The sequence below is a fragment of the Pteropus medius genome, unplaced genomic scaffold (assembly GCF_902729225.1).
Source record: "Pteropus medius unplaced genomic scaffold, Ma_sr-lr_union100, whole genome shotgun sequence".
Taxonomy (NCBI): Eukaryota; Metazoa; Chordata; class Mammalia; order Chiroptera; family Pteropodidae; genus Pteropus; species Pteropus medius.
In genome coordinates, this window is record NW_024351543.1 from 13,335,030 (window position 1) to 13,362,747 (window position 27,718).

Below are 27,718 nucleotides of genomic sequence, written 5' to 3' on the forward strand. Positions count from 1 at the left end.
AATTACAGTGACCAGAGTGGATAACTTTTAACTTTTAGCCATTTATAAGGTGTCTTAGAGAAAAAAAGGGGTCTCAACCAAGCATTTGCCATAAACTATAGGGGGGGAATTATTTTTCCTCTCTTACAATTTCTGGTGACTAGGATGAGGGCCACTGGGACACCCTACTCACTCCAGAGTCTGCATGAGATCCTCGGAAATCTGACAGAAACAGAAAGTGTGAGAATTCTCACAAAAGTCAGCTCTCCAGTCTCTCTACGTAGTCTCTGATCAAGAGAGGAAGGTAAAATTTTACTATGTCTCTTCCTTTTTAAATTCAGATTGACAGGCAAAAAAAAAAAAAAAAAGTAGGAATTGAATCTTTGATTGTGACTTGTGGATTTGCTTTCAGGTACCCAATGGTTGTCGATCCTTTTTCTCTCGGGTGAAACTATTGCCTTTTTGTTTGTCTTGTTTTATGTCTTGAGAACTTGGCCGGGACATCATTAGGTTGTAGGCTTCAAAACTTTGGCTGGACAGAAATGTGGTTTGTACTCCATTTGCAGCTAGGGTCTTACCAACTGTTGCCAGCTCTTGGGGGAATTGTCTAAGTCTTTCTTTCTCTTGGGTATCTTTGGGAGTGGTTCTGCATCTTGGGAGGGCAGTATCATTTGAATCCTTTTTGTGTTCATCTCATGCATCCAAGGGGTTGCTCAATACTGTCGAGAATATGAACTGTTTGTCTCAGCTGAAACCTGACAAGATATTTAAAAGGATTTTTTTAAGTTACTTTAGGGTCAGAAGCTGGCCAAATTAAAAGATGATATTTAGAGCCTGAGAGGAACTTTTCTAAGGCTTTTCCCCTAAACTAAAACTATAGCTATCAGAGCTCTACTTATATCTGTCTATATATTTATGTATGTCTATGTATGCATGTTATAGATGTGTGATCTACTTCTACTTCTGGATAATACTGCCAAAATTAATTTGTAAAGAGCTTTACTTAATTGACTTAAAGACAAACAAGCATTTATATAAATCGAGAATACTCTCAGAAATATAGAAACCAACCCAAATGTTTTTCAAGTTCATGAGATCTGGGATAATCTTCTATAAATAAAAGCTAGTTTAAGTTTGTTGGTCTAATTAAAATAGGCATATCCTTAGAGTTATTAGTATTAAATATAATACTTTTATTCTATCTAGGTTTACTAAAAGTCAAACAAGCTCATGTTATCTCTGTTATAGAATTTGTCAACAAGAGAGATAACATGATGGTTAGCTGTTTAATATCTCATGAAATGTTCACGACTAATCTAAACTGATAAAAACAAGTTAGATATAAGTAAGATAACATTTATAAATGAATCATTCAGTGATAATTATGCTTATCTACTTAAAAATAGTTCCAAAATCTTTTTAGTAACTTGAAACCTTAAAGTTATTCTGAGATAACTTAAATGATGGATATTCATTGATTATCTAGATCATTTCTAATTAAGATAAAATACTGAAACATAAATTGCTGAACACAATTTTATCTACCCTTGGTTTCCTTTTCCACAGGAACTAAAAATATTTTGGTCTATAAGTTAACATGTTTCGTGCTACGGTGGAAAATTTACTATGAGAAAGAATAAACTTCTGGAAATTATGAAATGTATTTATAAATTTGACAGTCCACAATTACTTACTTCTTAGTTTTTACCAGAAATTAAGGATTCTAAGGGCTAATAATTCTAATTAATATTTGTAATTAAAACTTCTAGAAATAACAAGGGTTTTTTTAAAAGCTATAATGGTAATACTGTACCTATGTAAATCTAAAACTAAATCTTAATTTTTTTTCATTTGCTATAAGGACAAAGTTTTCTTGGACTATTGGTCTGCTCTTGACAAGAGATTGTGAAAGGTTTTATTTTACTTTTTAAATAGTCTACCTGGAATGCAAAGATTTTCTTACCAAAATAATTTACTGTGCTTCACATCATCTTTACAATGTTACTGATTACTTAAGAAAACCCAGTCTTCTCAATATTAAGAGAGCTAAGTTTTGTCCACAACTATGTAACCTTCTGTATTTCCCTTTAACATCTTCTACTGCCACTTTGGTTAAGTAGATAATTAAGTATTATTTCATAATTATCTGTGATCCTATTAAATCAAATGTTCAAAAACTTTTTGACATTTTCTCAAAATCAAATTTTAAATGGAGTGTGACCTCAAACTAACTTTGATATTTCGCAGAGGGTCCCTAGAAAATCTCAAAGGATTTGTCTCTTACCTTGTAAAAGAGAGATGTTAACCCAATGAAGCTTATTTGGCATGTTAAATTACATGGGAAGCATTGTTAAGTAAGTGATGATAAACCTTCCTTGGTTATATTATTTGGATGCATGTTATTAATATGTTCTAGAAATTGTGTGAAATTTCTAAAAATCTGATATAACCAGGTATAATGTTATTAGTCATAATTCCAGTTATTGTCTTAAAATGTTGTATGTCACAGAAATAACCAAATTTCCTTGTCAATTTCATTATAACGAACTCTCATCAGATCTTTAACCATGGACATTTTTTAAGTATTTCCTCATTATAGACAGTTACTCTTTTACCTTGATGCTTTTGCAAAAGTGCTTCATCTTCAGAAGGATTCATGAAAAGGATTCTGACAAGAACTCTAACATACAGGTTTCTGATAACTTTAAGATCATTGAACCGAGCTGAGTTAGAATTTCTAGAATGAATGGAAAACCTGAATTTAAGAAGAACAAGAACTAATAACCTAGGATTGAATTGCTGGTCCTTAATGTTTCATTTTATCCAAATTTAAGAAAACTTTTTTCTCTTTTCTCTTAAGCTATGTATGACTTACAGTAATTTTGCAAAGTATACCTTTGAAAACAGAATTTAAACATTTATTCTTTCTCTCTACCTGATCCCTCCAGAATTTGAAAATTTATTGAGTTTTCTTATTTTCTTGGCAATATAGTTATTTGCAATAAGTTCAATAAGACTCTGTTCTCCTTGAACACAATTGGAAACATTGGTTATGTTACCAAGGCTTTGACTGAAATGTCATATTTGAGAATGTGCATAGAATCAAATAAAAGCCCCTTGGAAAACCTGGCCTGGTACCTTGCTTACAGAGTTCCTGGCAGCCTAACCATGTGAATAAGGAAGTAAAATTTAAAATACTCTATATGATCAATCACTATTCTTGCTGCATTTATGTAAATAAGCAACCCAAGTTTAATGAGACTAGACTTATTTTGCAAATAAATCAGTCTTGTTGTGATTATCTTGGATAGAAGTGAGGGTGATTGGAGAGAAAAAAATTACGTTTCAGTAAAAATTGTAACACAACTTTGTGGACATTAGATTCCATTCCTGCTCATTGTCTCTGAGGTTTTGCTATAAACCTGCGGACTGGACAGGATTCTGAATTCTTCTAGTTTCTTCAAATGTCTGGTTTCAACTCTCCAAACTAATGTTTCTTATTTTCTCTCACCCATCTGGGTTGGAATCACAGAGAACAAAGAGTGACCTTGAATATCCCTAGAAGGGACTATATTAGGTCCTCTTTACTCCCCAGGTGTCAGTTGAACTTCAGGGACATGAACCCTAAGTCCACTTCTCCCAATTTAAAAGGGTTTCTCCAGACTCTTAGAAATGCACACCAGCTGGAGATCTCAAATTAATACTGACTAGGAGGTTCCTCCCCAGAAGCAGATGGCATCTTGAGGATGGACAGCTGTCCCAGGATCACAGATCAAAAACTTCATCTCCAGTATGAAAACTACATAGCTACATAAGATCACTAAATAAGCCAACTGGCTTAAGAAAGTGATTTCTTCAAATGGGTTTTTCCTTTGACTTATTTGATTCTGATTGGTTTGGGTTTGGGGGACTGTGGCTCCAAAGTGCACTACAGACATTGCAAATTATCCTCAAAAGTTTTAAATTCTTGTTCGCAGCCATTAACCACCAAGCAAATGATCTCCCTAAGACTGAAATGTTGGAAAAGGAACAAAGAGAATGACTAACTTAAAGAACCTGACATTGTGACCTGTGAATACCACACAGAGATTCAACAACAACAAAAAAAAAATCAAAAAGCACCTGTGAGAATTCCTGAGTGGGTAGTAGCTGGGAGCAGAGGCAATGCCTTAGATTTTGATCACATCTCTCAGGCTGACAGTTTGAACAAAATGGGGAAATTGTTAAAAAGCAAAACAAAACAAAGCAAACAACAGGACGAAAACGGAGTTGCTTACACAGTTTCAGCTCTCCCAGAAATGAAATCTTAAACTAGTCAGTTAGGAATCGCCTGATCAGCACTAGTGAGGTCATCTGCCTGACAGATCCTGTCATCCCCAAAAGGAAAGCAACCTTACAATAAACAACCCACTTCTTTTGTATGGTATAACTTCCTTATTCCTGCTCCCTTCTGGCTAAAAGTCTTTTATTTTGTACAGCGACTTGGAGCTTCTTTTTATCTGCTAAATTGGATACTGTCCGATTTAAATTGATTTTTGCTCAAATAAACTCATTTTTTTTTTTTAATCAGATAGACACCTGGCAGAGAGAACAGGACTAGAAGAGGTCAAACACAAACATTTTACAATGTTTACAATGTCTCCAGCACCCATCGCCAGGTCCCACACTTGCCTGCTCAGCCATCCTGAGCTCGGATACATTGAATATCTGAAAATGTATAGAAGAGGAGCAAAACTCTGTTTCATAGTTAAATCTTCTGTAGTGTCTTCAGTACTCATCTCAGGATTAGGACACGTGCATCAGTAGCATTTACTTAATATGAACCTTCATTGACTAGTTTAAGGCCAGAGGATATTGACATTAAAAATACACACAAAAATAAAAACAAAAAACATGTATTTCAGTCCTTGATCAAAATTATTCAACATTTTGAGAAAAGTCAATTTGCACAACCTTTGGTATTTCACTCAAACTCTTAAAATGTTTAATGTGCCTCAGTTTATACTTTAACAGTGCACATTCCTGGGGAGCAGGGAGATAACTGTGGATGAAGAGGAGAGTACTAATGGGTGAGCAGGAAGTGGTGGGAGCAGAAGGCAGTGCACATGGCCTGGCAGCCAATGTAAGAATCCAACTTTTACTTTGCTTTTCATGTGCGCAACGGCTTTCATTCAAAAGTCACTGGAGGGTTTTGAAATTAAGAGTGACACAATCTGGCCAGAGTTGTAAAGAACCGTACGAACTGTTGTTGAAGAAAAGGCTGTAGAGGGGGCAGAACCAGTTATTGTTACTGCAATAATTTAAAAGCAAAAGATGGTGGCTTGGATGATTAGGATGGGAGCAGTGGAGATGGCAAATGGTCAGAATCTGAAGACACTTAGACAATAGAATTGACAGAATTTGCTGGTGGCTTGGGTACTTGGGCTAGGAGAAGAAAACAGGAATCAAGGCTACTTCATGACTTTTGACCCAAGAAACTGACAGAATTCACTGAAAAGCAGAAAGCTGCAACAGAATTAAATCAGGAGTAATCATGCGTTGAATTAAGAGTTTAATTTGAGATGTATTAAGTTTGAGGGTACACATATCCAGGTGCATCTGCCAGGTAGGCAACTGGACTTACAATCTGGGACTCATAGAGAAGGCTGATGCTGGAGATGGGCATTTGGAAGCGATCACACATATAGCTGGTATTTGAAGCCATGAGCAACTTCGCATTTAAGTCTCCTGAATTTTACTAATTGAATAAATTTATGCAGTGGTAAACAGGCTAAAAATAGAACAATAGAAATCTCTGTCTCTGGAGCTTATATAGTCAAAGTAGACAAGCCTGTGGGTCTATAAGATTGCAATCAGTTTACTAGCTCAGCTAAAAAAGAATTCGATGGGCACAAATGTGAGCATAAAATACAAGCATGACCAAAGAGAAGAATTTAGACCAAGATCATAAAAAAAAATATTCATAGGTTAAATCAAAAGAACATCAGAAACATGCAGACAAACACACACAGAGATATATAGGAGATGCAAGAGTGTGTGTATATATATATTTTTTATATTTATATTTATACACACACACACACACATATAGTCATACACACATGTATACTCACACTGGGCATTTATGCTTAATCATAAAAAATAGGATAAAGTTTCATCTTTTTCTAAATTCTTTATCGCTAGTCCTCCTTATCTAACTCAAGACTCAAGTTTCCTCTCTTTCTCTGTCCCTCCCCTGCTCATCTCAAATCAAAATTCCAATTTATAAGATGACTCTTACCACACTAAACACTTAGAATTGGGGGAGAACAGCATTTTTTACATGCTAACTTGGAATCTGTTATCATTTTTTAAAGATGACACTTGATTTCTCACCTGATGTGCTAAAGAATGGCAGAGAGGGGGCCTCTAGGGAGAGAATGAGGTTTTCATAGCTTAAACGCTAAAAATAACAGCCCCATCACACTGAATCTCATTACTGAGCAGTGAATGCTCTCGCCTCTCTCTTCTACTGTGGTATTCACAAGATGCCTTTCAGAAACCCACACATTCACTGCACCCCCATCACACATAAACACAACACACACACACACACACACACACACACACACACACACACTCCAGCTTTGCTGCTACCTCTGGTAAACTTGGAAAATATGTGTCAGTACTAGAACCTTCTCTTGTCACGTTATCATAATTTACTGCCCAGGAAATGAGTCTGTGGTCGCAGACTGTTTTGTTCCTTACATGGCAGATTTGGGCAGAGCTGGAAAGAATAATGAATGCCACTGCACGTCCAGTGTGCTGGGAGGATAGAAATTCAGACCTAGAGTGAATTAGAAAAAGAGAAAACCTAAGCCAGAGGCACGATCCAGCTCTCTCAAGCTTTGTCAGTCACTGTTTACATCATGCTCTCCCGTAAAATAGATAATGACAATATTTCCACAAATATCCAAGCTGCTCCTCTCTGGGGGAGTCTAAAAGTCCATAGTGGCCTTGTAAATAAGTTCCAAATCTTTAGCAGACAACAAAAGAAACACAAAATCTGCATTTCATCAATGGCTAGATTAGATCTCCCTATGCCTCAGGCAAGGGACTGTTTGCCAGACTACCTAAAAGTGATGAGCCAGAGGGAGAGCTAAGAACCCCACCCAGGCATGCTCTTGTCCTGTTCTGCTATTTCACCCTTAAATCCTATTGCAAGGCTCCTAGGGCTAGTCATACCCTCAGAATCTTGCTTCAGAGTGTTCCAGGGGGGAAAAGTCAGCATAGCACAAAACACTCATCTCTTTCCTGCTTCCTGCCTCACCAAGCTCCTTCTTCACTGCCTTCAGGAGAACTGCATTTTCTATGCTGCCAAGGCCCCAAATTAGCAGAATACAGGATTAACATATTCATTTCTATTGACACTTAATGTACTAGGCCTTATAAAACGATTTCAAATTCTGCAAGGGTACTTTAGAGTTTACGAATGTCTTTACACCCTTTACCACAGTGAATGCTTTCAAGAGCCCTGGGAGAAGCAATGCAGGTGTTAACTTTCCTGTCTTATGACTGAGTAGGGAAAGCTCAGAGTTAAAGCAACACAGCAGCCAACAGGAAAGGCTGTCAACAGGACACTAACTGGAAGCCCCTGAGTTGAGGTTCACCTGAATGAACTACATTAACTTGTCTTTCTTTATGGGAAAGAAATTCTGCAGTCAGACAGACCTAACTTTGACACTCAAACTTATAAATTCTTCCAAGTCAATTTGCTAATCTCTAAAATTGATTTATTATCCCTGCAAAGGCTATTATGATTAAGGGAGATGAAGAACTGCAAGCACCAGGCACAGAGCCGGGCACGTGTTCTGGGAATGTAAGCTCCCTCTGCGCCTCTTCCCCACTCTCTCTTCACCAGCTTCAATACCCACCACATATTATCATTAGTGCAATTGTTACTCTGATGGTGATTATACCTAACCTGTTCCCTGTGCTTACTAAGTCCCAGGCACTGCGCCAAGCACCCCTTGCCACAACCCTATGAAATAGCACTATTATCTGCCTCTCTTGAAAACCTAGAGAGAAATGAAACAAATTGATTCCCAGAGCAGTCTCTGGTCTGTCTGACTCCATTGCCCCAGTCTCAGCCACAGTGGTATGCCTGAGTGCTCAGGCCCCCTACTCAGCCCAATGGTCCTGAACCACCTTGTAACTAGACCAATAAACAGTTTATCGGATCTGGACCCTGGTCTAGTTCACAGGACTCTCATCCATGATTGCCAGATTTAGGAAATAAAATTCAGAATGCTCCATTAAGCTTGAATTTCTGAAAAACATGTAATTTTTATATAAGTACGTCTCAAATATTGCATGCTATGCTGACTTGCATGGGACATATTTATATTAAAAAGTTATTTATTGATTATCTGAGATTCAAATGTAACTAGATCCTGTATTTTATCTGGCAGTCCTGGACACCTCTCAAACTCCAGCAGCCCCTGTCTATTCTCTGTGTTCCATGTCTGTAAACAGGTCATCTAGTACATCAGTGGACCTGGGGGGACTGTGTTTCCAATAGTCATTATCCATTTTCTTAAATCTTGGCCAACTTTTGACATTAGCAAGAATACAGTGCAAGTGAGTCTGTGCCTGTTCTGAGCGTAAGTAAGCCTTCAGAAGCCCTGGATTCTCCGCTTTTGCACTTTTGGAAGCTCTAAGCTCTCACGTAAGAATCCTCACTACCCTGCTGGTAAGATTACATGGAGAGGCGTTATGGAGAGAGAGAGGCCTTGAAACTACATGAAGGAAAACCAAGTAAAGCAGCCAACAGCAGCAAGAACCAAGGCCAAATGTATGATCCTAGTAGAGTCATTCCAGCCAGGACTCAGCCATTCAAACAATCCTTGATCAAGTGTCAGACGTGTGAATGAAGAAGCCATCTTGGATGTACCAGCCCCAGAAAACACAGGTGATAGTCAATCTCGATGTGCCCTTTCCAAATTGCAAACTTTCATAATCATGAGAAAGTAATGATACTTTCTACTACTAAGTTTTGAGATGGTTTTTTATGCAGAAATGGATAACTAACACATGCCTAAGCATTATTTGCCATAAAGTTTAAGGATTAACACAGACACCTAGTTCAACCCAATTATGACCATGAATGTTCCCCAATCCAACACTATTTACAAACTCTGATTCTAGATCTAAGCTCCTTCTGTATTTGTGACTTTAAAGGCTACTGGGGTCCAAGAGTCAGTCCCCATATTTCTCAGTTACAGTTGGGAACTAAGAAGCGACAGGGCACAGCAGGTAGGGATCTTGTGTTGCATAACAGAGCAGCACAGCGCCAGCCCACATCCAGGGAGGCAATAGCAGAGCCAGGCTGAGAGAAGATTGTCCAGGCACCTGCCTGTTCTCAGCTGGGCCCCTCCCCCGCCCCCGCCAATCCTATTAGCTTTATGCTTACATAATCACGAAGTCTACCTACAAATCTTTCAAAAAAATTCCTGAAACAGTTGGCCATAATATCCATCTGAAGTATTATCTGGGTTGGAAGGGTTGGTAAAAACACAGTGAGGAAAATATGTTAGCAGTATCAGCAGAAAAACACACGGGCCTCTAATATTGATGTGCAATTAAAAAAATAATAATGCCATTATTTGACCCCAGAATTGGTTAAATCATATCCTATGCATTACTAATATTTGATGTCCAGTATATTGATTAGGTTTGATTTCGGTGGAAGATTTCTGCATAGAATATTAAGAAGAGGAATTCATAATTCTCCAGAATTAGAATTGATGTCACTGAGCCTTTAAAATATGTATATCATCTGAAAATGTATCGAGGGTAAAATCTTTTTGACACAATTAGTTAATGCTGCTTGAGAGGAAACCTCAGAGGAAAGATTCTCAGTAGAGGGAGCACTGGCTTGAAGTCTTTGTCTTGAGCCATGATGCAGGTACTAGATAGGAGGAAATTAACTCAGGATAGAGCATTTCTTTTTAAAGATGTAAAAAATCTCTTTATTTTGACTTAATTGATTTCTCGAGAATGGACTTTTCATGAAGGAAACTGCCTTGTGACAGGGTTTTTTAATTAAAGACATATTCATTTAAGAACCTCTTATGTGTCAAGTGCCATGACTGTTTCTGGAGATTTTGCAATGAGTAGCACATGGCCCTGGTCTTCAACGAGCTTACTGGCTTGTGTAGGAGCCGAATGTGAAAGCAGACTCTTGAATTAGAGTCTGATAAATGTAGTAGGTGGGGAGGTACAGGCTAAAGGAGGAAGTAGGACAGTCAGCAAGAGTGTCATAGAGTTATAGGCCAGTTCTGCACCAGGCCTGAGACCTCATACTTAATTCCTGTGATTCAACTCAGAGGACTAAGTATGTGACCTTGAGAAAGCAAACAAGTCTGTGAGGCCACTGGCTAGCTTTACCAAAATGCTGACTATTTTTCAAAGCATTGAGTTCATGGTATCAGATGGAACTGAATTTGAATCACTAGCTTTGGACATATTACCGCCTTTTGAGACTCGGTTTCCTCATCTACAAAATGGGGATAATCACATTTACTTCACAAGGTGTCCATCAAGTGCAAATGAGAGCAGGATAATTTAGATCAGGTTCATTAGAAATAGAACTCAAGACTAAGACTCACATACAAGTGGTTTAATAAGGAAATGCTCCTGGGGTGACGCTGAGGAGGAAGTAGGCAGGGACAAAAAGGAAGCCAGGTGAGGATGCCATCTCAGAAAAAGAACTACAGGGTGGCCTCAGCCTGACTCTCCAGGCGAGCTCTGGAATGTGGTATGCCTCAGTTTGTCCCCACCAGAGGCAAAATAACAGGACCTTCATACATCCACATCTACCAGTTACCAGGGAAGAGCCTCCATGGGGGCTGGAAGGAAACCTACACTTACTTGCAGGCACTTTGAACTCTACACCTGTAAGTGCAACGTCCACAGCAGAGCACAGTCCACTGAAGGCTCGTCTCAGGAACCAGCTGCTTGGAAGCAAATGCCCACTGAAGCTAGAGAAAGGACATACAGACATGGCAGAAGGTACTCAAGGGTGTCTGGATGCAGTGCCAGCAGCATCTACTTCAATCTATTCTTCCAGACACATAGTAGTTACTCGATAAATGGCCCTTTCTGGGTTTCCTTAGAACGGGAAGAAACGTTTCTGCCTTTCACACATCGCAGTCAAAACAAGTCCTTAAGCTTTCTCTTACTTGCAGTTCAGAATCATGTTTTATGGCCATAAACTGAGACTCGTAGGCATACAGGGAAGTTTTCCCAGGACCAAGAAAGAAAAAGGAATGTGAGTCACTGACACGCTCTCATGGACTAGTGTCCATTCATCCCCCAGTTCCTTCTCCGGCAGCTCCCTATTAGACCAGGAGAGTCTGTTTCACCCCCCTTTACCTGCATAACAGGAAGGAGCTGCTGAGGGGAGAGGCAGGCAGTGCCGGTACCACCCAGGCACTCGCTGTTTCCTCGCCCCAGTGAGAGGCACCGAGTCTGGTTCGGCGCACTGCAGTGTCTGGGCTCGCAGAACAAAGGGTGCCCTTCGTCTCCCACTCTGTGCAGGGCCAATGACCGGCCCCCTCCACTTCTCTCAGGGGTGACTGCCTCCCAAAAGCCAGACCAGACCTCTCCTAACTTGGGAGGGGTTGGTGCCCAAATGAAGAATATCTTCAAGATTTCCCCGGCCTACACCAGCACATGGTTTCAAGGAGCCCTGTGCCCTCGGCAAGGAGAGAAGAGAGGGGTCACTACAAATCGAGGGCTTCAGCCAAGGGGCCTGAGGAAATCTGGTGTCTGTTGAGAATCTGGTTTGGGCCAGGATCTCTGTTTCTTGGGTTTAAAATACTCATTTGAATAGCCACAACCGAACATCTTTTTATGAGAAAGTGATTTTAGCTTAGGAAAATACTTTGATAAACAGCAATGGTTTGGGAAGTTGGAACCCCAAGCTTGGTCTATAAGAAGACAAGGAATTTAGAGACCATTCGACCATTCAAGCTAACAAGTTAAGTATTTGGAGGCTGGAGTGGGTAGAGATGGGATGGATTTGAAGAAGGGAGAGAGGAAATAAGACACGATGCTGAGTTAACTCTTCTCTAGGGCTAATGTTTATTTCTTTCGTTTCTTAATATTCACTCTCTTCTCACTGGGATGATTTCTACCCCAAGCCTATAAATATGAAGCCCTCCTAAGAAATTCTGCCCCAGCCCTGCTCCACATGAAGCCATAGCCTCGGGTGTCCTATTCATTCCCATTTGAGCACCTTCAGTCACTAGTTAGGCAGCCCAGGCCCTGGGCTTCGTCTTATCAAACCAGGGTGCCCAAGCTGCCCCTCTCTCCTAAGGAGCATCATAAACCCACAGTCCAAGGTCCTGCAGACTCAAGTGGCCTCCCAATGATCCTAGTCCTTATCTGTCACTCTTGGCACCTGATGAACTTCCAAAGATGCCCCTGAACAGGACATCTGTCCTCTGCTGTCAATATCACACTAGACTAGAGCATCTGTATGGGCCTATCTTGTGTTTCTTGCAAGAGCACCTTGAGAAATGACCCGCATCCAAGCCTCCTGCACATGAGCAGTCTGTGCCTGTCTTCCTGATGACTCTCTAATGTTGATATTTTTATTCTGCCTTTGCTTTAAAATGAGCTGTTTATCAAATGTTTCTAACCCCAAAGACCCTAAGTTGCTTAAGAGCACAAACTGTCATGTTTTCACCTCTGCTCTGCCACTGCCTGCTTACCTTTAGCCAGAGACATTGCTCCCAGGACAATCCAGGGTCTCTGCATTGTTCGCAGTAAGTAGGGTCTTAGATCAAACTGATATCTTCTAAAATTATAATTCTATCCAGTGATGAGACTGTGGGGAAACAGACATGGTCATACACAACTGGCATCATGAAAACTGATTCATCCTCTCTAGAGGTGGCTGACAATAATTATCAAGAATCCCACTTAATATGCATGCTCATTGATCTCATAATTCTACTTTGGGAAATGTACCTAGAAGACACAAAGAAAATTCTCATAAGGAATTATTTAGGAATGCAAAACCTGGAAATATCCTGTAAGTCCAATGATAAAGAGACAGATAAAAAAAGTTTTATTATATATAAATGATGAAATATACTATAGACATTTAAACCAAGGTTTGAAGAATTAGATATAGAAAAATGTTCATTTTGTATATACTAAATACATGTATATGTACATACATGTAATAATTATAATTTTATCTCCAAAAGATATAAATTTATAAATATACCAAAATGCAAGATTTTGGTATATTTCTTTTTTATTTTCCTTATTTTTTATAACTATAATAAATATGTGTTTCATAATTAGAAAAATTCAATTTTTATCAAAAAATAAGGCTTTGGGTCTAAATCATCAAAAGGCAAATATAATATTTATTTATTCAAAGGCCAATTATTAAGAAGCTCTTACATGGCCAGGCACTGTGCTCGAAGTTGGAAATTCTAAGATAATAGAACCCACTTTTTTGTTTTTCCAGCTTCACTGAGGTATAATTGACAAATAAAATCATATGTATATATTTAAAATGTACATTTTGTTCATTGTTTCCTTTACTGTGCAGATTTTTAGTTTGATGTAGTTTATTTTGTTTAATAGAACCCACTTTATATTTAATGGAATTCATTTAGTATAATTGAGATTCATTTGTCATATGACAGTGACCATAAAATGTGGTTAGCATGTTGGGAGGGCAAAAGAGAGAATAATGACTTTATTGGAGGGAGTATTAAAAAAGCGTTATAGAGGAAGTGATACTCCTTCAAGTATCTTCATTAACTCATTTATTCATTTGATCAATAACTATGTTTCAAACATCAATAATGTCTCAAGCACTGCTGGATCTTGAAATATAATGATGAACAAGCCCATAGCTCTCCCTCTCAAGAATGTCTCTCTCTAGTAGGATTGAATGCCTTGAAGTGTGAGTAGACATTGGCCTCCTTACAAGTCCCTGGATAGTAACCACCAGTGCCTCAGTTCTTCCATCATTTTGGCTTGGATATCCAGGCTTCCTTCTTGGTATCTGAATTTCTCCTCCCCTATATCTAATAGCTCCTGTCAATGACAGCTCCATTCCCTCAGGTCCCATTTAAAATCACTGGTTCCTAGCTCCAAACAGCCCGTTGAGTCTACACTAGAGATGCCAGTCATGCCCTCCCTACATCCTCATTCTACCTTCTGGGAGAATCAACTCCCTTAGCCCTGATAAATGGACAGTGGGCCATAAAACTTTGCCCCCTTGTTATATCTGATTGGATGGAAGAGGACCCCAGTACAAGCTGAGCCACTCAGGTACTCTCTTCCAGGAGTTTGAAATGAAACACACAGGCTGTGGGATAGTCTCCTTTGAGTTCTCCTGGACAGCTCTATCCAGCCAGGTCTGCACTAGTCTTTTTTGGCCAGAGGCACTGAGCATTAGAGGAACCAGGCCTAAGGAAAAAGAGAAGACTGAAGTACTGACCACAGAGCATGTGCCTTGTTCTCCTCTGTTTTAAGGAAGCTTGTTCGAATGGGTTTCTCCTTCCTGCAAATAATACTCTTTGATTAAAACAATCTCCAAGAGAAGACTTTCTGAAACCTTTGGGGGATTAATCCCACGAATTTACTGAAGAGACACTCTAGTTGAATCAAGACTGGGTCATCCTCTGATCCTTGCACAAGGCAGATGCTCAATAAATAATAGTTGGCTAAATGAATGTAAGAGTGAAAAGCTCCACAAAGGATCTTCTTTGGCTGCCTGAGAGTCCTCATTTACCTGTCTGACATCACAAGCACTACAAGGAGAGTGATCACAATGGCCCATGCAGCACAGCTGGGATTCTCTGCCTCAAACTTGTTCCAGTAATCATTGAACACCTGTTTTCTTTGGCAGTCTGGGTTGCACTGAGCCATTCCAGTGGATATTAGAGTTCTTCCCTGCTCTGTCTCCAGTGAATGATGGCTTTTGCAAGAAGGAAAATGCTCAGTGTTCTCTGGAGTCCCATCAGTAGTCAAAATTGTAAAGCATGGAACACAAAATCAAGCACAGACAGCCCACTAGTGAAGATTTAGGTCCTGGTTAACAGAAACAGGCTTCATAAGTAGTTTTGGAAATGAGGTCAAACTCATTTGTTTCCAAATGATCCCAGACTAAAAAAAAGAATAAAAAAGAAAAAAAAGGGGGGGGAAGAGCAAAGAGTAATAGATAATTGTCAGGCATCATACGGTCATTCATTACATCTAACCAGCATCTTGATACCTGAAATGTTAGGTATATCTGTCTTGGAAGTCAGCCATGTAGCTTTCCCATATATGTGATCTTTGTTTTTTTGAAGTAAAGTAATACCTTTCAATTCAAGGATTCATAAGCCATAGCTCCTATCCAAAATAATCACTCCTTCCCCATTGCTGTCAAACAATTCATTTGCATATTTTAACATTATTTTTTCTTCCTTCCTATTTATTTAACAATATTTATTGAGCACCTACTATTTGTCAAGCTCTTTTCTGGACAAAGGGATAGAGTAATAAGCTAAAGAAAGTCCTCTATTTTCATGAAAAATATATGCTAGTTGGCATTTAGGGTGAGATAGACAATAAACAAACAAAAAGAAGTAAATATATACAATAAAGGAGAAAAATAATTCAGATTACGGAGATACAAAGTTCTTAGGTGAGAGGTAGTTGTTTTCCCATATAGGATACTCAAGGAACACCTCACTGAGATGGTGACATTTTATCAGAGATCTGAAGAAATTATAGAAGTCAGCCCTGTACATATATGAGGAAAGAACATTCTGGGAAGAGGGAGCTGTAAGTGTAAAAGCCTTGAGGCAAGAGGTGCTTGGTATGTTTAAGGAAAAGTAAGGAGTACAGTGTCTCTAGAGTGAAATGAGTGGAAGAAAGAGGATAAGATATGAGGTCAGAGATGCATATATAAATATTCTGTACTAAACTGTGAATTCTAAAAAACGAAGGCTATGTATTATTCATCTTTATACCCTCCCTAGCCCTTGCCATAGCTCCTGGCACATAAGAGTGTTTTGAAAATATTTGTCGTAGTTATAAATGAATGCAAAGTTTACTTATGTTTTGTGTCATTTCAAGTGCATTTCTTTAATTTATTTTGAAGTAAAGACATTTGATTTGGCTTTCATTTCTATTAATATTGAACAAGGATTAATTCCTGAATCAGTAGATACAATTTTATTTAGATAATGAGTGTATAGATGGATGGACAGATAGATGAGTAGATAGACAAACAGATTTAGAAATATAGATGTCAGATTTTGAGCAGAACCTTTAAACCTGGCCATAATACACATCTGTACACATGACTAGGATCCAATGAGCTTCTCAGTTTATCCTTACCTGTCTATTTGTAATTTTATCCATCAAGTGATGCAGCATAAGGAGTGTGAATCCCCAGCCTAAGTGGGTAAGATTGTGGCTTACTAAAGCACTGCTATCCCAAGCTCAAAAATGTTGTGCTATCATCACTTGAATATAAGCCCAGTTCTAGACATCTTTATCACCTTGGCCTTGAAAGTTTACCACTCCACCTCAGTGATTCTGAACTGTCTCTGGATTTTATCCTTGTCTTTTTTTTTTTTTCACTTTCCTGGATAATTTATAGTCAGCTTCAGTCTGTGTATTTAACTACAGTCTGTGTATTTAACATAACACTAACAAGTATGGCTCAGCTGACGTAGTTGTGCACAGAGCCCTTGAATGCATCACAGGCCACTGGGATCCAACAGGTCCTTGGCCAAGGTTTCTTCCTCTGATTCATTTGCCTGGGTGCTGGCCAAGACTAAGGCCCTCCTTAACTGATATGGGAACAAATTATAAGCCAAATGAATAAATGAATGTGCGAGTCTGAGGTGTGGCCAGATCTTGCAAGGAGAAAATAGAGACCATTAGCTAGAAGTTGAACAAGTTTTAAGTTAGTTGTCAATTCCAATATTTCAAGAAGTAAACAATTGGCTCTTAGTACATAAATGAAGTAGTTTCCTTCTGTGCAACTGATAAACACATTTACTCATATAGTTATTATAACAGATCTAAGGACATTGACATGTTGCACTAGAATGTGAAATCTAAAAAATATGTCAGAAATTAATACAATATGCTCTCCTACAATACATGCCCAAGTAAAAATACTCTGGAAATACTTCATCTGTCTCACATATGATATAAATTCTAATCTGTACCTTTCACCAAGTATTCATTCATACCATGCTGTGTATTGTGGAAGCTCCCTACAAACTGTGACTGTTGTCCAAGTACAAGATTTATAATAAATTTCTCTTGACTTTGAATGATAGGGAAAGCATATGTCTTCTGCATAACTGGTCTTTTATCTGACAATGAGAACTAGATCAACTAGATAAATTGGATTTCTCTTTTTTGTTTGTTTTGTCTTTTAACAAGTTCAAAGCCTGAGCATTAAACTCTATTTCATTACCCCCATCTCAGTTTCTTGATATAATTATTCAGTCTCTGCTGATATTACATGATTTCTGATCTTTAGCTTTATTTCAGTATTTCCCACTGTTACAAGCTTTACACTAATGTTTGGGGAATTTTGAGCAATGCCTCCATGAGAAACAGGATATTTATGATTAGTAAACAAAGAGGTATGTGACTTACTACACTAAAATATGAGGTTTTGAGTCATGTAGACCCTAATTCAAAAACTAACTTCAACTATTATTAAAAGTGAAGGCTGGATTGAGCAAATTGCTTAAATTCTCTGAACTTTAGTTCCTTTATCTGATAAATAAGGATAATAATAATGATAATTGTGCAGATTAAATAAGATAGTGCATAGAGAAAACTTAGAACCCTATCTAGCACTTTGTAAGTGTTCAATAAATATCTCAATATGAACAAATAAAAGCTATTGAGAGGCAATTTTAATTTACACAATGCATGAAAAATTGTTTCTTGAATACAAGAGAACAGCAAAAAAATTGAGATTTTGTAACTAGCTTACGTGGGTTTGAATCCTAGCTCCATAATTTACTATCAATAACCTCAGGGAGGAGGCAAAACATGGAGTAGATGATAGAGGCTCTGTTCATCCCTCTGGCAACCAAATCAAAGTTGTGACAGAAACAAGGAGCAGCAGCAAGGAAAATCACCTGGGATCTAGATGAACAAGCCATACAACTAGGGAAAAACCCAAGAAATCACCCTGCGACGGTAGAAGGTAGGATGGAGCGTGGACATGGGGCTACCTGGTCCCGAGCGGCTGAGTGAGACGGAGGCTGCAGCAGTGGCAGTGGCAGACACCTCTTAAAGCCAGCAGACTTTCGGATGACAGACTTGCTCGCTCTGAGCACCAGTGCCGACTCGGCTGCACGCAGGGAGCACCACGGACTTACAAGGAGACATTGTCTGAGTGAGGGCCGAGGGGAGACTTGCTCTGTACAGAAGTGCCAGCGCTATCCACTGTTCCCTGTTGAGCCTTCTCTCCTTCCCAGTGCGCCGAGACGTCATCAAACTGGATAACAGAGGTTGCTCCGCCCAGAAGATTCCCTGAACCTCTGCCTCCCCCAACTCGCAGCCCCACCCAAGCCACATCCAGGTGTATCCTCAGCGAGTCAGGTGCTCCTTGCTGAGCAGTGCCTAGACTCACACTGGAGGCAGCTGGCCTCAGTTCCTGGTGTGGCCTTTTGAGGCAACTATAAGCACACCATCTGTGGATTGTTTGCTGAATCTTAACAGGTGGCCCCAGAGGGGCAGAGGCTTGGGCTAAATTTGGCCTGCAGCTGGACCCCTCTCAGGACTGTGCCCCCGGACACCTACTTCACAAATCCACACTAATAAGACCGGGAGACGTAGGAGCTTTGCTTAGTACATAGAAACAGACATGGAAAGGCAGCCAAAATGGGAAGACAAAGAAGCAGAAACCATATGAGAGACCAGAACAGAGATCCAGAAATAATGGAGTCAAATAATCTAACAGATGCAGAGTTCAAAACACTGGTTATAGAGATGCTCAATGAACTTTTGGGAAGTGTAGATAAATTCAGTGAAAACTCCAACAAAGAGATAAAAAAAAAAAAACCATAAAAATGGAAATGGAAATGATAAAAGGAAACCAGTCTGAAATGAAGAACACATTATCCGAGATGAGAAGTATATTACATGGAATAAACAAAGGAATAAACAAAGTGAATAAAGGAGAGGATCAAATGACTTATCTAGAGGATGGGAAAGCCAAGGACACTCAGTCAGAATGGCAAGAAAAAAGATACCAAGACTATAAAAATAATCTAAGGAGCATATGGGACACTATTAAAGTTCAAAATATCCACCTGATCAGCGTACCTGAAGGCAAACAGATGTTGAACAGCTATTTGAAGAAATGATGATGGAAAACTTCCCTAACCTGGTGAAGGAAATGGACATATACCCCAGAAGGCTTAGAGAACCCCAAAAATCAGGGATCCAAAGAGGCACGCACCAAGACATATCATAATTAAAATGCCAAAGTTTAAATACAAAAAAAAAAAATCTTAAAAGCAGCAAGAGAAAAGCAGATAGTTACCTACAAAGTTACACCCATATGACTAGCAGCTGATTTCTCAAAGGAAACTGCAGGACAGAAGGGCTTGGCACAAAATATTCCACGTGATGAAGACCCAGGATCTACAACCAAGAATACTTTATCCAGCAAAGCTGTCATTTAGAGTTGAAGGACAGATAAAGAGCTTCCCAGATAAAAATAAGCTGAAAGAATTTATTGCCACCAAGCCGGTATTACAGGAAATGTGGGAGGGACTTCTTTAAGAAGAAAAAACATATACCAAAAATAGGAATAAAGAATGGTAACAACTATATTCCTATCAATAAGTATCTCAAATGGAAAAGAATTAAGTGCTCCAACTAAAAGGTAGAGTGGATGAATGGTTTAGAAAACAAGACCTCTACATGCTTCCTATAAGAGACTCACTTCAGATTAAAAGACACACACAGACTAAAAGGAAGGAGATGGAAAAAGATATTGCTTTGATGGACCTAGAAGGTATTTAAGTCAGACAGAGAAAGATAAACACTATATGATTTCACTTATATGCAGAATCTAAGGAATAAAAAAAACCAAACTAATCAAAAATAGACTCACAAATATAGTAGACACTTTGGTGACAGACAGAGGGGAGGGGAGAATGGGGTGAAGGGTTAAAGAAGTACAAATTAGTAGCCGATGGATGGTCACGGGGATCGGGAGCATGCCATAAGAAATGTAGTTAGCATTAATATATTGGCTAGGTAGAGGGTCAGGGGAGGGAGGGAGGAAGCAATTGCGGGGGGTGGGGGGCATCGTTTTATGAACTATATAGATTTCTAACCAATGTATTATATACTTGCAACTCATTAAAATAAATAGATTATAAATAAATAAATAAATAAATAAATAAATAAATAACCTCAGGCAGGTTTCTTTACCTCTTTATACCTCAGTTTTTGAATATTAAGTGAGAATAAAAATAATATCTACTCCATAGAATTCTTTTAAGGATGTAATACAGTTAAAGTGCTTTAAAAAGCATGCAGCATACAGTAGCACTCAGTATAAATACTACAAGTGTAATAATGAGAAGAATCAGAAAAAGGAGGAGGAAGAAGAGAAGTAGTTGACTCCTAGATTCAAACTAAATTTTCAGAAACATTTAGTCCATTTTTATACCAAAGAAAAACTGAAAATAATAAATACAGAAAACTGAATTGGTCTGGGAATACAGGTGTATTTTTCCTGGGTTTGTTTTTACTTGCATGTTGGGAGCTTTGTTGATAACATTAGAGACAAATATTTGTATGGAAATAAATATGCAACAGCCCAGAAACGTACACATTGTAACTTCTCTATAAAAGAAAGGAATTGTTGGGGAGGATGTATCCCCCTTGCACGTATCTCTTATAGAGTATGTGTATCTCTTAAAGCAGTGGTCCCCAACCTTTTTGGCACCAGGGACCAGTGCTCCTATGAAAATCTAATGCCTGATGATCTGAGGTAGAGCTGAGGTGGTGATGCTGGCACTGGAGAGTGGCTGCAAATACAGATGAAGCTTCACTGGCCCACTGCTCACCTCCTGCTGCGCGGCCTGGTTCCTAACAGTCCACAGACTGGTACTGTTCTGCAGCCCAGGGGTTGGGGACCCCTGTAGAATCAAGAACCAAGTGACTGAAATAGCCCAAGCCTAATCATTGTTGATTTCTTGTGTTTTTATTTTGTTTTACTTTTTGCAATATGTTTTCATATTTAGCCACCATCCCTTTTGATCCTCAGAATGAGCCAAAAGAGACGGCAGGACAGGTACAACTTATCATAAAGTAAATTGAGTATCTCAGGGCCACCCAGGTAGCAAATGGTTGAGTTGGGTTCAAAGCCAGCTGTCTTCTTTCCTTAAACTATGCTCATTGCCCTAAGTCAGCCTTCCACACTGGAACAGTTTCATCTTTAAGAAATCATTCTGCAGCAGTCACTGCAACATTTAAAGACAAGACTCCAGGATGCCTCAGTTCCTCCAGAAAGGTGCCTCTCTGAAGAAGGGGTTCTTGGGGGGAATAGGTGCCTCTTTCCCTTTGTTCTTGTGTACCTCGTTTCAGCACACAGCCCTGTTATCCACACACTCTCCACTAAGCCAGGGGTCCCTAACCCCTGGGCCATCGACTGGTACTGGTCTGTGGCCTGTTAGGAACTGGGCCGCAAGGCAGGAAGTGAGTAGCAGGCGAGTGAGCTTCATCTGTATTTGCAGCTGCTCCCCAGCTAGCATCACCAACTCAGATCCATGTCAGATCATCAGGCATTAGATTCTCATAGGGGCACTGGTCCCTGATGCCAAAAAGGTCGGGGACCACTGCACTAAGTACCTACCACCAGCAAAAAAAAAAAGGAAGTACCTCTTAATCCCTGCACTTAACATGAAAAATTGAAGAACATAATCACAGGATTAGAATCTAGGGACACTGAAAAACTCTTTAGAACAAGTTGCCAAGTCGTTTAGCTCTTTGCCAAAATCTCTTTTCCTTTATCTAAACTCTTTTGAATTATAAGAGAAATGTAATTAAAACCATGATTTTCTCCACCCAAATGAACAACTTTTGCTATTTGAGAAGAAAGGAAAGTCTCAGTAAGACTTCCATTCCTTAGAAGGAGGGACAGACCTTCTGAGTCATTCAGACCCAGGAGGCTTGCAAATTGACCATACATGCAGGTTGGGATCCAGGATGGTTGTTCAACTACTGTCTCTTAGCATCACCCGCCCTCCTGTTCTCTGTTTTATGATTCTGAGGCTGGATTCCACAGAAAAAATTTCTCCTTTGCCTTTTGCCTTCCTGTTAGGATCTGCCAATAAAGGAAGACTGCAAGTCTAGAGTGAGGAGAAGGAATTTGCCTTTTGCTGTTTGCTTCCTGTTCCTGTTAATATTACTTCAGCAGCGGTTTTCCACCCTAATAGCTGGGACACCAGTAACAGCCAGGTGTCACCTCCTGCTTTGTATCAGCTCTATGGTACCCTTCATTCAACCCTTCTAGGTTCCAGTAACCACAACCTCTTCCCTTTGTTCCCACTGCCTTAAGGGTGGTAGCTGTTTCCTGCAATTACTACATCTTTCTGCAGTTACACTCCCCCAAATGCCTGTTTAGAAACTCAATTCCCTATGTTAAAATGCACTTATAGATCAAGTCAGTGAAACCTAAAGTACAGTTGATACATTATTTCATTGGGGACATTAGGAGGTAATTCATGAATAAAGGGCTCAATGGGTAAATAATTCTGAGAAATGCTGGACTGAACACAGACAGTTTTAGTTACTGCAGGATTTCTCGGAGCTTTTAATATCCTACTATGTTTGTAAATCCCAAAGACAGAGTTACAAGTTGCAGCCATCCCCTAGATCACATTTGATTCGTCTTTTTATCCACTATATATACATCTAATCAGATATTTAGATTCCCTCTAACCTCTTCCTTCCTCTTCACTGCCACCATCCTAGCCTTAGCCCTCATCGCCCTCATCTTCCAGCCTCCTACCTGACCACCTTGCCTTTCTCCTCATGCCCCCAGTCAGTTCTCCTAAGCAAAGGTCGAAAAACTACAGCCACAGACCGAGCCAGCCAGTTTCTTCATGGCTAACAAGCTAAGTTTTTTTAAATATATGGTTACACTTTAAATGGTTATAAAAGCATCCACATAATAGCCTCAATGTTGCCTCTTGGCCTTTAAAGTCTTAAATATTTACTATTTGTCTCTTTAAGAAAATAGTTTGCTGACCCTTGCTCAACCCTCCTATCAGATGCATTTCTCCTAAATCACCTATATTTTTTGTGATGTCTCCTCACAAGTTGCTCCTACTTGTTCAGCCTAAATGTTTAGAAAACTATGAACAAGGAAAATCATCTCATGAAACACTCTCACTCACCATGTGGGGAAGTGAAGTCCTTCTTTTAGGTTTCAGCAAAGAGGAAAAGTGCTGTCACTTGCTGACTCTAAAGCAGAATCGGGGAACAATGAAAGTACAAAAAAGTCCATTTCTGGGGATACAAACATGTGTACTAGACAGTGGTCATATAAAAAGAATGACTAATTTTATCAGAGCAGAATAACCAGGCAGGGAGGGGTAGGTACAAACAGTAATGTGCTAGCAAAGTTTTAACTGCCTTTCCAAAGAGACATGGAGTGGGAGGTGAGAGGCACTAAGGTAGCATTGGCTGATTTCTGTGGTGTAAATTCTCCCACCATGCTGGTTTCACATTACCAATGTGACATCACTGGAAGCAGAGTTCGGAGAGACGCACAATCAACTTTCACTCCAGCATGTCGCGAACTGGGCAGCAACTGAAGCAGGAAAAGTGGGGCCCCATTTCTCTGGGCTTCTATACCCTGACCACTGAGGGGAGAGACCAAAGCACTGAGACTGGTGATTTGGAATCAAGTCCACACCTAATGATTGGTCCAAGTTTGAAGTGTAAGAATGTGTGTCATCTGCTCCTTTTGCGATGTCATTTCTTCATGGAAGCTAGAAAGGTCCACCTCATCCCTATGCTGAAATTTCTTCAATCTCTTCCATAGTAAGACACGCTCTTGAGAAGCAAATCAAGGAAAAGTGTGGGTCACTTCCAGCTCTGGGCTATTAGAAATCAAGTTGCTATGAACATTCTCATACAAGTCTTTTTGTAAACACATTTTCCTTTTTCTAAGGTAAATACTTAAGAGTAGAATTCCTTGGTCATAGGAGAGGTGTATTTCTGCCCTTACAGGGAACTGCCAAAACTTCTCCAAAGTGGTTGTACCAGTTTTTCTCCCACCAGCAATGTATGAGTTCCAGTGTTTCCACGTCTTCAACACTTGGTATTGCAAGTCTTTTTAATTCTAGCCACTCTAGTAGATGTGAGCTAGTATCATCTTATGGTTTTAATTTGCATTTCTCAGATGACTAATAACAGGCAGTTTTTCACATGCTCTTTATCTATTTATAGATCTTTTTAAATCAAGTCTTTTGCCCATTTTATTGGGATATTTGCCTTTTCCTTACTGATTTGTATTTTTTTTTAATGGGGCTAACTACATGTTAAAAACAGAGACTATATATACAGCAAACTTTAAATTTTATTTTTAGTTTTATCTTCATTTTTCTCAGCTTTATTGAGATATAATTATATATAACATTATGTAAGTTTAAGGTGTACAATGTAATGATTGATGTATGTATATATTGTGAAGTGATTACCAAAATAAGGTTAACAAATCCTTCAGCTTACATCATACGATGTGTGCGCGCGCGTGTATAGAGAACTTTTAAGACCTACTCTCTTAGCGACTTTCAAATATACAATACAGTATAATTAACTATAGTTACCTTGTTGGCCATTATGTCCTCAGAACTTCTAGAAGTTATATTTGGGCTTCGATAACCCTAACCTAACCCTAACCCTTCTTACAACTGAAAGTTTGTACCCTTTTGACCACCTTTGCCCATTTCCCTCAGCCCTTTCTCTAGCCACTGGCAACCACCAATCTGCTGTTTCTATAAATTCAGGGTTTTTTTAGATTCCACATATAAGTGAAATGATACAGCATTTGCACATCTGACTTATTTCACTTAGCAAATGTTTTCAAGGTTCATGCACTGTTGTCACAAATGGCAGCATTTCCTTCATTTTTTATGGCCAAATAATATTGTATTTTATATATATGTCCCACACACATGTGGGGACATTATTGGTAGACACTTAGGTTGTTTCCATGTCTTGGCTATTGTGAGTAATAAACATGCAAGTACAGTATCTCTTTGAGATACTGATTTTGTTTCCTTCAGATATATATACAAAAGTGGAATTGCTGGGTGGTATGGTAGTTCTATTTTAATTTTTTGAGGAACCTCCATACTGTTTTCCATAATGGCTGTACCAATTTACGTTCTGAATTCTGATTATTCTGAATTGTTTGTCAGATAGTTCATAGCTTCATTTCTTTAGGGTCAGTTATTAGAGCTTTATTAATTTCCTTTGGTGGTGTCATATTTACCAGATTCTTCGTGATCCTTGATTCCCTGCATTGGCAACTGCGTGTTTGAGTAATCGATCTCCTCTTCCACTCTTTATGTGTTTTCTTCAGCAAGACAGCCCTTCACCAGTCAGCTCAGCTTGGGATACTGGATGGGTCAGCTGGTAGTATCCATGTGCAGACTCTAAAATTTGGGCTTCAGAATGAACAGAACTTTAAAAAAGAAGAACCCACTGGAAGAAGTCATGCCTGGAGGTTTTTTAAATGGATGTTTAAAATAGAGATTTTAGAAATCATGCAGTTACCAATGATGACCATGGATGTGGTAGCTAGAAATTGTGTAGTGATAAGCTACAGGAGAGGAAATGATCTTTGGAAGACATCCAGAAACCCAGAGGATAAGGTATTTGAAGATTTGTGCAGGCAGATACTGATGTTGCATGTATTTGGACTTAGAAGAACTGGTTCTTGGCCCTAGATTTGCCTCTTATAGGTTGTATAACCCTTTCTCTCAGCTGTAAAATGCAACAAGGACAGCAAAGATGATGATGTCTGAGGATGATGGTGGTGATGACAAGAATGATTGACTGACTTACCTATTCACAGCCCCAGTATTTAATAAAGATCATATATGTGATGTCATCTTTTGAACTGTAAAGCTTAATACAAAGATATTGGTTTTATAATTTGACAGGAAGTCACTTTGTCACCATATCAGCCAGAATTCAACCGAAGAAATAAAACCAGTAGGAAATAGATATTAAGAGATTTATAGCAAGGGATTAAATTATGAAATTGTTGGAACTGGTTTTGCATGTCCAAAATCCACAAACAAGACCATAGGAAGGGCAGGCTGAACCCTCAGGCATGAGCTGAAACAGTCCACAGGTGGAATTTCTTCTTGGAAGCCTCATTTCTACTCTTAAGGCCATTCAACCTGCTGAATCAGGCCCATCCAGGTAATCTATAGCAATCTCCCTTACGTATAATCAAGAGATTGTGGACATTAATTACATGCATAAAATATCTTCATAGCAACACCCAAATTTGATTGAATAACTGGGGACTACAACCTAGACAGACACGTAAAACCAATCATCGCAGTCACATATTATTTTGTGATCATGAGCCAGTTATTGCTTCTTTGAGTCTGAATTTCAACACCTCTGAAATGAGATTGGGCATTTGTAAGGATCCAGTGAAACACTATGTGTTTAAAGGAACGTTGACCTTAAGGGTCTGTCAGCACTAGAGGATTGGGTTTAGCTGTCTTACCCTTATAGAAACAAACACTACTTTTCAGTTAACAGGAAAAAAATTGCAGCCACCCAACTATCTCACTAATAATGTATGTAAATTTGTCAGCTCACCTATGAGACTGGGTGTGATTGAAATTAGTGTGATTCACAGTTCTTTAAAAAATAATCCTTATTTAAACACTGTTTCAAAATGTTTCACTATCTCCAGTCTGTCATCCAAACTGACACCTTCCCAGGGTCCTGGAAAAGATTCAGTTCCCTTGCTTTGTCCCTAGGGATCTGAGCAAACAATTGTTTTGAGTCTCAGGGTCTCCTGAACCAATTCAGCTTCCTAATAATGATATTTAAGTCAAACTCACTTTGATAGCTGAGCCATTTCCTTCACGTAGGACAAAAATCCCCAGTACATAGCATAAACCCCACATAAACCAAGATTTTAAAGATTCAGATCATAGGTGAATAAGCTCCAAAGTAAAGATTTATCCTATACATATAATAATAGTACTTGGAAATTTTTCAAAATTGTGTCTTAAAAAGATGTTCCCTGGGCAAAATAATAATAATAATAATAATTGCAAATTCATCCCAGCAGATTGAGAAAAAATCAGGGATTTAGTCTTAAAAAATACTTTTGCTATTTGTAGAGAATGGCATTTGGGAGGATATTAGGTTCTGCAGTAGTTAGGATCAGGCATTAATAGCCACTTGTGAGCAGAACCAAAATAATGCTAAAGCTGATGGTAGATACAGCCTCTGTCAATTCTCAAGAATGCCATTCTCCCCAAATAGAATTTTGTTCACCTACCCAATTTTCACTGGGTCAGTTCACATCAGATATTTTATAATCATCAATTCTCAGCCAGACAACAATCGAATACCATGAAATCCTTAAATGTCTCCTTCACTCATGTTCTATAATTTAACTCCATCTTTT

General features: G+C 39.0%; 1 long non-coding RNA gene across 1 annotated transcript in view; it reads right to left on the minus strand.

Annotated features, from left to right (window-relative positions):
* Nucleotides 1-27,718, minus strand: part of LOC120586777 (uncharacterized) — a 79,120-nt gene that overhangs the window by 42,913 nt on the left and 8,489 nt on the right. Inside the window, exon 3 of the long non-coding RNA XR_005648797.1 lies at nucleotides 12,738-12,853. This is a non-coding gene — a long non-coding RNA (uncharacterized LOC120586777). The remainder of the gene's footprint in view (nucleotides 1-12,737; nucleotides 12,854-27,718) is intronic.